Below are 12,238 nucleotides of genomic sequence, written 5' to 3' on the forward strand. Positions count from 1 at the left end.
ACTAGACTGAAGAACAAAAGGACAGCAACTTGTCTGTTCCCCTTCCCCCAATTCCCCAATAAAAATCTTAAAAAAAAAAAATTAAATTAGTTTGTCCTTTCTCGTTGGTAAGAAGAGTGCACTCCTGCCCAGGCATGCCTAAGTCCTTCCTAAATCTCCCATGCTATAGTCCATAAAAGAGACTCAGTGCAAGTAGAACAAGTCTACAAACTTCCCAGGAAATCAAATATGTCTAAGCCTGTTGTGTCTTTCTTAGAGCCACAAACAATGATCCATGGGCAAAAGAAAGCAACACCAGAACCCAATAAAATGATGGTCCACAGAGGGCCTTGCATGATTAAAAATGCAAGTACCGCCCCAGGAGGTCCCTTGTGGGCCCATTACATTGCTTGTCAAATCTGCACTTCCTGTTGTAAAGGGGCTCCAACTTATCACTGGTTCCTTTCTGTCTGCTTTTGTCCTTCCTCACATTCTTTAGTGAGAGACTAACTCCAAATCCAGATTTTCTTGTCTTCTGGAGACAAAACGCTGCTCCACACCCATAGTTTTAGCAGACTTGTTCTTCTCTCCACATCCCGCAGACACTTACCTCATATTCTACCCATAGATATTATTTCAAAATTTCAGAATATGTATGCTGTTGTGTTTACTGCACTGTGTTAAAACCTCAAGTTAACCATGCAATTCATGTTCTGCACATTCACATCTCCTAAGTAAATATGTTTTTTTTTATAAATGAAGATTCCAAATTGCCTATGAACAATTACAAAACATGTCAAGTACGCAATAAGGACTAGTCAAGTATGAAATAGTACAGAAGAAAAGTGTTTCAAAGCAGACAAACTGACCTGAATTCACAGTCGATTGTTCTGTGTTGTTAGGATTTCACTAATGACTGTATTTGTTCCATCTTGTCAAGGTTGATCTGCCATTTATTCAATCCATTGATCTACAGACAAGAATTAATTGTGGAACTCAACAACTTCTGTCAAAGTAAGGTGCTTAGTTGGAAAATATAGTTTTCTATTGCAGATCTTTGCTGATGCCTTCTAAAATTGAAATTCAGGAGGTAACAATACACACACACACACACACACACACACACACACAAACACACAAAGAAAGAGAAAAACACTCCATGCAAATCTAGACTTGCCAAAAAGAATTTGAAAATTTATGCTTTGTTTTATATTTCACATTGAGCTCCCAAATATTCCACATTTAATGTTTCTTAAATATCTTCATTGGAATAATTTTCAGTAAAATTAAAATAAATCATTTCTCTTTGTGTACCTGACAAAAATAAAGAAGGTAAAATGCTATAAGCTATTTTTAAAATAATCCTGGTTTCTAATCAGTTTTTAATAGCACACATCCATTTTTTTCCCCCTCTACTCATGAAACAAAGGAAATAAATAAATAAATGCCATTTTGGTTCTTTTTCAAAGATGCTTATTTATCTATTTTTAATTTAATGTTAATTTAATTTAATTACAGTTTCATATATGCATAATAACTCAAGAGGTAATGACCGAAAGCAGGGCTGCTTATGTTTCATCTCTTTACTCTAGGTCATTCCCCAAAAGCAATGTCAACTCTCGTCAGGTTTCAGTTGTTCCAAAGTTATCACCCGCATACCTCTAGAGTATCTTATAACAGCAGGTTTGATTTGTTCAATTTAAAAACTTTTCTATTGACTTCCAAATATGAAAGATGAAGATCTGGATCATGTAGTCAGCCTCCTCTTCTGTTCCCAGCATTTGATAGTTAAATTTCTTCAAAGATTTTTTTTTTTAAAGAAATTTTATTGGGGAACAGTGTGTTTTTCCAGGACCCATCAGCTCCAAGTCAAGTAGTTGTCTTCAATTTAGTTGTGGAGGGTGCAACTGGGCCCGTGTGGGAATCGAACTGGCAACCTTGGTGTTATGAGCCTGCACTCTAACTACCTGAGCTAACTGGCCATTCACCTTTAAAGATTTTTCTAGTGTTTCTCTTTGTAGCTTTAAATGCTAGTCTATTTCTTGTCCCATTGATTTTCTATATATCTTTTGATATCCTATTTGGGTAGGAAGATATTTGTGTCCTACCTTTTCTCCCAACTTTTCTCCTAATCTCTCCATCCTCCCTTCAGTCACCTAACATGCTGGCATCGCCAAGGTGTTCACATTCTCTCCTGCAACCACAAGCCAATGTACTCTGTTCTCAAATTGATCGTAAACATCAAAAACAACAAGGAAAACCTGTTTACATTATTATGCATATATAAATTTTGTTTTTTGCTGTATTGAACAGCATGCCTAAATTACATTGCTTTCTTTACAGGTCTCATCTCATGACCCCAAAGTCATTGGTAGGAAGATTTGTAGCACCTAAGTTAAAAGCATTTTATTCCATGTACTCAATCAAACAACATTCCACGTTGCTTCATAGTGGCACCAGTGTGCTCCTTCTCTTTTGTTTGTTTATTTTTCTTAGAGTTTCTAATTTTTTAAAAATTTTAGTTTGTATTTTGACCTTTAAGATACCACCAAGTATGTCCATGCTTTCTTGTGAAGATATTTGTCAGTGTTTCTACTCAGAATCTAAACTCTCTTTGTACGTGTGGGGAATTTTCTACTGGATAAGTCTTCAAAGCCCAGGTTCCTCTATTGGAAGCTCGAAATGCCTATAGTCCACTTTCCTGATAGCCTCTGCATCTAGGCCATGAACAAGAATTACCTACCAGGTTTCCTTACTCAGGACTTTGAATTGAGAGCTAGTGACTGAAAGAAATGGAGACCGTGGAGTATTTGCTCTGGGTGGGATGGTGATGATGGCGGCAGCAGCCAGAGTATTGAGTTTCTGTAAATCCTGAGACTGTAGTGTGAGGGCCCAGTGTCCAGGGCCAACAGTAGCAGTGAAACAAGCTTTGTGGTCAGTCTTCCACGGCGGTGGGAGTGGTGACCCCCCAGACTAAGTTGTGACCTAATTTTAACAACTCTCTGGCTATTGTTTAGTCACCCTTCTCTTCTACTCTTCTCAATCTGATACTTCATACTTGCCAGTCATGAGATGTACATTTTCTGAGTCCTTGACATCTAAAAAGTTTTCTGTTTTAACATCCTACTTGAGTGGGCATAAAATTTTAGGTTGATTTTCTTCAAACCCTCGAAGTTGCCTGCTCCATTGTTTCCTAGCATCTAAATTTGCTTTTGAGAAGATTGATGTCTGTTGTATTCTTTTTCCATTAAAAATTTTTTAAAAATAATAATTTCTGAAAGGGTAGGAGATCTTCTCATCATCCCTGGTGTCCTGAATTCACAGGATTATATCTAGAGAGGGGCTTCTTTCCATTACTTAGAGTCAGCACTTGATGTGCCCTTTCAATTAGAAGATCCCAGTATTTTCGCTCTGGGAAAATCTTACTGAGTATTTCCTCCCCTTTGTTTCCTCAATTCTTCCTTTCTAGGATGTTTAGTAATCCAATGTGAACTCCCTGGATGTTTCCTTTCTTTACGTCTCTTACCGTTACTTGATTTTTAAAAATTTTATTCTGCCTGTTTTCCTCTATATTCTGAGAAATTTCTTAGACTTAATCTTTTTATTGCTTTTCCTTTTATTACTCTGATAATGGTGTTTAATTAGCAAAAGTCTTTTCTATTTTCTTATTCTCTGGGTGTTTTGTTTTCATAGCGTTCAAGTCTTGTTTTGTAAGTATATTTTCTAATCTCTCTGAGTTTATTACTTAGGAAGATTTTAAACAATTCTCTTTCATTTTATGAATTATTTTTCTTCTTTGTATCCTTTTGCTGGATTGTTTGGGTTCTGGTAGTTCTTCTCATTTGTTTTGTGCTTTTTAGCTGTCCATTACTAGTGACACAGAACATTGGGTAACAGGAATAGTGTTCCTTTGATATAGTGAAAGTAAAACTGTATCTTGCCAGCATGGAACACAATTCAAATTTGCACAGATTTCCTATTTGCTGGCCATGCGAAGTCTGTGAAATTATAATTTATGTGTGATCGAAGTGAGGTACTTCTCTGGACAAATATTTTTTTTAGAAGAAACTCAACACAGAACTATTGTGTATCTGCAACACAGACACAAAAACCAAAATATATTTTATCTAAGCCAGGCCTCAGGCCCATGGTTAAAATGCTCCTACTTCCAAAGGGACTGAGAATCACCTTCTTTTCCTGCTAACAGATCTCTCCCTATTGCTTCTCTCTCGTTACAATTACCCCTTTATAGCCACCAGTCACCTATCAGCTACTAAAGTTAAAGAAACTGTCTAAATCATTGTTTTAAATATGTTCTAGGTCACTGACTGCTTTGAGAATCTGATAAGAACATCAGCTTTTTCCCCTCAACAAAATGTACATATTCAAAATTGCTTGCATATAATTATAAGGATTTTTAACCCATCCACAGACCTTGCAACCCAGAAGTTAAACGCTCTTTTTGAAGTCTTGTAAAGTCCAAGTTTTATAAATTGAAAAACTATCCAATGGGCAACACAAATATTTAACCACTCCAGAAAGGGTCCTGCTATCAGCATTACCCTGAGAAAAGTGAGCAAAGAAGTCTGATAATATTATTCTATCAAAAAACTTTCTGTTGATAACTGAAGCTAAAATCAAACCAAAGGCCTCGGACAAAAGATTTAAAAATTCCATCCCCCTTCTGATAAGGAAATATAAGCTATGTGACAATGTGGTTCAAAATTAGTTCTCAGCCTGATCTTGTGCCTCTAGACGAAGAGGAAACCACTTTCATTGTCTGGTGACACAAGGGACATTTCTCTTGACTTGGTGTGAGCACAAGGCTGCATTTGGTTCACAGAAGCCAATTTCACAGAATCACGGGGGGTCTGACCCAGCTTACCATTCTCTCTGAACTCTTGTCCCTTGTCTTGTCCTTCTGAAGAGAACATTCAACCTGGTCTGCCTTCTACTCTTGGGATGCTGAGAGATGGAGTCTTGCAGGTTACGAAGATGCAGCTTCACGATAGGGAATTGCATCTAGGTCAAAAGTCACTATTATCCTTACAGGTAATATCAGCAGATGTAATTTCTCTTCTTGGAGTTTGTGTCAAGGCAGCAAGATGAAAAACAAAAACTTGATACTGAATGCCCTTGCCCACTTTCCCTCCTACCTGGAGGAATGTGTTCTCTGAACACTACCTAATCTTGCCATAAGTAACACACCGCAACTTTTGTATGGAGATGTCCATGACCTTTGGAATTGATGCATTTTGGAGGAACCACTAACTAGTTATGAAAACACATTTGGAATTGCTAATAAAAAAGCCCATACAAATGTACTTTTATTAAGATGTAAGTGCTAATTTTCCAGCACACACTGCATGTCAGAGCTATTTCACCACTAAGTTACAAAGGTGCCTGGTAGCCTTGGGTCACTGCTGAGCAGCAAAGACAAAGACCTCCATGGGGTTATCTGGCTAGATTTTACCACCTTGCTCAGGACTTGCTTGTCCCAGAACCAAGAGATATTGACCTTTTATAATTGAGGGAATCTCCTCAAAGGTCAGCCCTGACAGAAACACTGTAATTGGTGTGGTCGGCTGTGCTGAATCCCAGGCCTGCGCCCACTCAGAGGAGTGTTTGCTGTTTCCTTTCACTGCTCTGTGGACAGCAGCTCTACTCAAGTCACCTGGGGTTCATATATCACCAACTAAGGGGAAAAAAAGTCTGCCAAACACAACAGTCACCATTCCCTGAGGGCAAAGATTGTGTCCATTTCCATCATGGTGTCTGTAGTATTTAGCCCAAGGGCCAAAGTTTCCTAAATAGTTGTTCTCTCACTGATTGAATAAAAAAAATGAATGCATGTCCTTACAATAAATAGTTATGAAATGCCAGCATTTTCCTGGAGTCTTCCTAGTGGAGTGTATCAAATTTTACCATTTCCCTAAAGTACCGATGGCTCCCAGGGACCTGTGCCTGAAGCCAAACAGGGAGGTAGAGGGTTCCACGGCCTTATCCTGAGCTCCCTTACTGAAGGGGAGCCGGTTTTGCGCCTTTCTAACCACCCCTTTCAATTTATGTCATGGTTCTCATTTTACAGATGAGGAAACTGAGTCTCAGAAAAATAAGAGAACTTTCTGAGAACATGTGGATAAGTATGTGTGGATTTGGAACTTGAGATTCCAGTCTGTCGGAATCTGACATCTAAAGACTCTGACACCACACAGTATGGAGGTAGCCTTCTGAGTGGTTCTACTTATCCCCAAATGTCTCTAACTTCATTCCAAGTTTTCATCACCCACAAAGATGGGAATGATGCCTCTACTAGGCTCCAGTTCAGATGCAGCATAACATTTATCTAAGTGGGCCTATAGCCTTTTATGGCCAGCTCTTTACTGAGTCAAATTTCAATTAGGATGAACTTAAGTGGGGCATGCTCTGGATTAGAACTAAAGCTGAGGGTATAACATGAAATAAATGCCTGAACTCGCATACAGTTGAATAGGTATTCAACGCTGTAGAGATTCTCCCATTGCTGGGCAACAGGAAATCCCAGTGCAGTACATCTTCCACAGCCTATTCCTAAATGTATCCAATATCCTTCAGAGGGACAGGTCTTGTGTAATGGGGAACACTCCTGACTTTACCTGCAGAATTCCACAAATGCCCTTGGAGAAGGTCAGAAGCCAAGATCAAAAAAATGCCAACTATAGGCACTGGACTTAGCCACTCATCCAGAAGGCAGCACAGCTCCAAGAGGAAGTGGGGCCCCCACATCAGCTGTAAGTCATGAGGGCTGCTGAGTGGCCCAGGGCCTCAGCGAGTCACTCTCCAGAGATGTGGGTGCAGGTGTCTCGTTCAGAAGGAGCTGTTACCTCCCAGACATTAAACAAAGTGTAACAGGAATTCAGGAACTCCCGGGAACTTGACTCATTAGCTCTCTTCCTACCAGACTGGGATGACTTGGTCTGGTTCCAGTGTTCCAGTTCAACCCACATGCACTTCAGTAAACTGTCTTTTTTCAGAAGATTGCCCATTGCTGTCTTTTTTTTTTTTTTTTTTTTAGCTCCCTGGCATGCAGCAAGGAGAAATAAGATAATATATGTGCAATGCTTTGAGCTCCTTGGGAAAGCGGCACTCTCTAAGTGCATGATATTAATAATAACAATATTTCTGTTACCACGAAGACAGACGGAGTTCATCTTTCATGTGTCCTTTAAAGTCATTTTCCCCGCGGCTGCCTCTTTTGGTGAAACGATTCTGAATGAGCCATACAACTCTCTAGTTTTAAAATACTCATTGGGGAAAACACTAGTTAGTCTGTGTATTACCTGGAAGGGGAAGATTCCGATGTTTGTTTCTTGAAGTGATGGGGCTCCGGTAGGTCAGGAATGGAAGAGCAGTCAACCCCCAGGTAACAGAGCTGGGGGAGAGACAATTGTATGGAAATAGAAACCCATGGAAGCCCTGCCGCCTCCTTCCACGCCCCCATGGTCAGAATTCTGGGCCCACTCCCTGCAGAGCAATGTGGCCAAGTGACAAGGAACTCCTTTTTTGGGAGTCATAGAATACGAGTGTTCTTGTCTTAAGAAAACAGACCGAGGTTCCTGTAACCAGGCAGCCATGAGCCTCAGTTTATGAGAAACACACCTGAAACACTATTCCAAACACCGGCAAAATGCCATGATGATGGTGATAGCCACCATTTACCAAAAGCCTGCCCCATCCAGAGATTGAGCTAAACTCTTTATCTTCCTGGTCTTATTTTATTTAACCTTCTACACAAAACTACATAGTTCCTATTATTACCTTTTCAAACTCAGAGATGTGTAGTATCTTCTTCAATGTCACACAGCAACAATTTAAAAGTTGAGGTGCAAGCTGAAAATAATATGCTGTGGCTCTTTAAAAAAAAAAATAGAGAGAGAGAAAGAAAGGAAAAAGTGGGACCAGCTCCTTTGCTGTCCATTCAAATGCAATCGGTGCTTTTTGGGTATGCTTAGTCACTCTTAGGTTCTGGGAATGCAGTGATGAATAAATAAAGGCTTCTTCCTGGAGGAGCAGTAACACACCCCAAATAGTAATGTGAGGGCTTGGAGCACAGAAGTAAGGACTGTGTTTCCTGGTTTGCTGCGGGGACAACCACCTGAAGGGCAGTCTGGGAGCTTGTGATTTCCAAGCCTTTAGCGTCTGCTCCTGGGCTCTGCACTATCTCCAGTGACTTCCTTCTGTAGGCAGCTGCCAACATGTCACAAATAAAACCAAAGAAGAAGGTGACGCCTTGGGCAGTAAAGAGCCCAAGTGTCAGGCAACAGAGCTGCAGTGTGAGTTAAAGCTAGGTTTTTAATTCTGGGCCCATCGCTATGAGCAAGTCACACCTTCTCTCTCTGAACCTCAGCTGCTCCTTTTTAAAATGACGATAATAATAGGACACATTGTAAAGGGTGATTGAAAGCACTAGACAAGCTATTGCATGTAAAGTTCCCGGTACTGGGTTTGGCAGCCACAGTACCCTCAGTTATGGTAAATGCTCTTTCTGTGTAAAATCCAAGAAGAACGTTCAAAAACAGCCAGGCTTGAAGTGTAAAACCTACTGGCTACGGGTGAAGTGCCAGCGTGACCATGCTGGAGCCTGTGAAATCTGTTCCATAACCTCCTTCCAATATGCACGCTTGTCCAAAACTCTCTGCATAGGGCAGTTGCTAATAAAATGGGAACAAAAGAAATCATGAGGAAGCCATCCATTCAGCCACCAAATAAAGCCAGTGCAAAACCACCCCCTGCCCCTACCACAACAGACTGGAGGGCCACGAGGCAGGGGGTGGCTGGAGAGCCCCTTATTAAGCAGAGCCCTGAAGAGAGAGGAGCCATTCACGGGGTGCACCCCCACCCCCAGGGGCCCTGGATGGCCCACTTTTTCCTAGCAAACACTCACGTCATCAATAGAGGATTGACACAGCATTTGGCATAATTAACTGCCTCCTAATTCACCCCAGTGCTGCTCTTTGTTCTTAGGAGACAGAGGATGACTTTGGTATTTTGCCTCAATGAAGGCAAACAAGCCTAAGTGTGAAAAACTTGCCTGTTTTTCCGACTTTCCTGTGCGACTGGCAAGTGTGTCTGGTTTTACTCTTTCACACCAACCACGTACTGTATATTCCTTCCCTTGCAGAGAATGTCATTGTGAAGCAGACCAAATATGACAATTTAAATGTGTACCCCAGGGCTTAAATAGCACAATGCCCAAAATTCTAGTGATCCTGCTTGATATAGTCTGACCCCCAGCTGCAGGCCTTGAAAAGAAAGCTGTGCTGCCCAAACACAAAACAAATAAGACCCCCTTTTTTTTTTCTAAATAAAAGATTCTGTCAAGTGTCTTTTTCATTTATTTGTCTTTTGTCACACTCAAGACTTCAAAATTTTTTCCTGTTCTTTTTGGGCCATTTTCCTTTTCTTATTAAAAATTGTCCTCGCTTCATTTTAAAAAATAAGATATATAAGCAAAGTTAATTGTTTTAAGGTAGAACTTTAAAATGACAACCGATTAAAAAGAAATGAAGCATGCTAACATAAGCACAGGCATAAATAGTAGCAATCTTGGAAAGTTCCACAAATACACCAAAGATGCTCTAGCTGGTCCCTGGGTATTAATGGCGTCTACCCCTTCCTCTCATGAATCAGAGTTACATATTGAATTGCCAAGCCAGTGATAGAGATACCATTTTCCTTGGTAGAGGTGTGTTTAGAGGTGAGCATGACACTAGTCACGGCCAATAAAATGCGAGCAGAAGACCACTGGGAGTCTTCAATGAAAGGTTGTTAAAAAAGAATTAATAAACCCAAGAGCTGCCCTGTGCTGTAACATTTTGTTATGTAAGAGCATTTCCCCCCTTATTCTTTAAGCCTGTTGAGTTGGAGATTTCTTATTTGTCATTGAAAACTTTCAAACTGATTAATGATAACTACTCCACTCATTTTGTAATCTCCTCGATGGAAAATGCTGTCAGAATCAATTTAACTCCTTCACAAGGAAATTTGTGTAGCAGTCACCTATGGCTACCGCACAGCGTCCGTTCCCCTTTCTTAGTAATCAGTGCTTCTCCGACTTGAATGTGCAGATGAGTCACCTGGGGGTCTTGGGAAAACACAGATTCTGATTCAGTAGGTCTGGGGTGGGACCTGAGACGCTGCATTTGTCCAGGGTGATACTGCTGCTCCGAGGACCACACTTCACACAGCAAGGGTCTATATTTCCATTGGGAAAACCAGTCCTCTCCCACAGTCTGTCATATTTAGATAAAATTAGTTTAAGATAGTAAAAGAAGTCCATTCCCAGGCTTGACTCCTAGATGAGCATGTTGCTCAATGTGAGCCTAGGAGATGTGAGATGCTTGCTAAGAGCTCTTGAGAAAGAGCTTTTTCACTCTCTAAGAGCTACTGGAAGAGTTTTCTGTGACGTGGGACAAGAATGTAGTGGTTGGGATTGTGCATTTCTGCTGTAATGGGTGGAGTCGCATGGGGATGAAGTCCACGGGGGAGGCCAGAGCCCAGAGAAGCACAGAAACCTGTAGCCTTGGGGATGAAGTTGTTAACCTCTGGTTGAGCCCCACCTACCATGAGAGTCTCCTGGGTTTTTCAGTGACAGGCAATCAAATCCCTTTTCCCCTTGCTTAAGCATTTTAGTCTAGGTTTTTTTATTAATTGCAATTAAAACAGTCTTAGTGATACCATTAGAATCGATGCTTTAGATTAGAACAGGAGTCTGCAACCCATAGCCGGAAATATGTTTTTGTATGGCCCTGGAGCTGAGAGTGGTTTTGTACCTTTCTAAAGAATTGTAAAAGGCAGAAAGGGAGAAAGGAATGAAGGGAGGGAAGGAGGGTGTGGGGAGGGGTGTGGGGGGGAATTCCTGATGGTAAGGGAAGTGATTACTGACGCAAGTTTTGGAGTAAAAATGCCTGGGTTTACAGCACAGCTCCTACGCTTACTCTCTGTATCACCTTGGGAAGTTACTTAACTTTTTTCTGCCACGGTTTCTTCATTTTTCAAATGTGGACACCAGTCACACGTACTTAATGAGAAGATGTATATCAAGCACATAGGCCTGTGCTTGCCACTTAGAACTGAGCTGTTCTGTAATAAGGAAAGGCAGCCCCTCCTCACACAGCCGGTTCCCAGGACCTCTGATGAGCTCAGAAGCGAGGAAAGAAATAAACAACAGAAATATCCGGGAGTCTCATATATTACTAGGGCCTGATATTACCAGGAACAAGTGTCCCCAGAGAGGAGCATTTCAGAGACACTTAGCAGGGGAGGGGGAGGGGGAAAAAAGAAAGCAGAATTGCTTATTGGCTATTCCCTTGAGTGATTTCTGAGGGTTCATTTCTAAAGGCAAATACAGTAAACTGTCCCCCTAAGGAGTGACCCAGTGTACCAGAGGCTCTGAAAATATGCAGATGGAATTTCTGGGATTCACAGTGTTGCAATCGCTTGTTTTCCCATTTTTCAAGAGGCAGCCCTGAGGCAGCGGCCTGCAGCAAGCTCTTCTCAATACCATAGATAAGCAGAGAGCGGTTCAAAGAGACTCTCTTGCCAGTCCCCAAGGTGCAGACAAGCAAGGCCTGCAGCAGAGCACACAAAGGGACACAATTGGCATTTACGCTAAGGATGCCACACAGCTCTAATCCTGTGCCCTTTGACCCTGCACTATATTCCAATAGGTCAGAGCATCCTTGCTTGGCTTCCCTAATGCACATTATCCTCTCTGGTCAATAAAATTCCCCTCTGTCTCTACACTGACAATAGATGTGAAGGTCAGCTCGCCTCCTCCAGCTGCAACAGCGCTTGAGCTGTCAGTGGGGATTTAAATTAAGGACATAGGTAATCATTTCATTGCTTTTAGGCAAAAATGGAAGAGTCTGTTGCTTTGGCTGCAATCAGATTCTAGAAGGAGAAGTGAAAAGATCTCTCTGCTCCCATGGGAAAATATTTTAAAGTGCCTGAGGGGGGCTAAGGCACACAGTGACCTTAAGTAATAAATTTCCTAAGAGAGAGATTCTATCCATTACATTTTTCCTGGTGTAAGCCACCTTCTTTCTCAGCTTTCACTGTCAAAGAGTGTCACATCCAGTGGATGGGAGCTATTATGATTAGAATGAAATGAATTTCACACTGAAAGGAGTTAACAGGAAAAAGAAGGTACGAGAAAATGAAGAAATCGCTGGAGAAATGAGAGGGAGGAAAGCAGCTTGTCTATCTGGGGCTTCAGCCC

The 12,238-nt window shown here is 41.2% G+C and overlaps 1 long non-coding RNA gene across 1 annotated transcript; it reads right to left on the reverse strand.

The window, feature by feature from the left end:
* Positions 1–873: 873 nt before the first annotated feature.
* Positions 874–7,384, reverse strand: LOC109394291 (uncharacterized). Its single transcript, XR_002126421.1, has 3 exons — positions 7,299–7,384; positions 4,865–5,001; positions 874–949 (listed from the first exon to the last, which is right to left on the reverse strand). It is a non-coding gene; the product is annotated as an uncharacterized LOC109394291 (long non-coding RNA).
* Positions 7,385–12,238: the final 4,854 nt, after the last annotated feature.

This window comes from Hipposideros armiger, unplaced genomic scaffold, assembly GCF_001890085.2.
Source record: "Hipposideros armiger isolate ML-2016 unplaced genomic scaffold, ASM189008v1 scaffold_12, whole genome shotgun sequence".
NCBI lineage: Eukaryota > Metazoa > Chordata > Mammalia > Chiroptera > Hipposideridae > Hipposideros > Hipposideros armiger.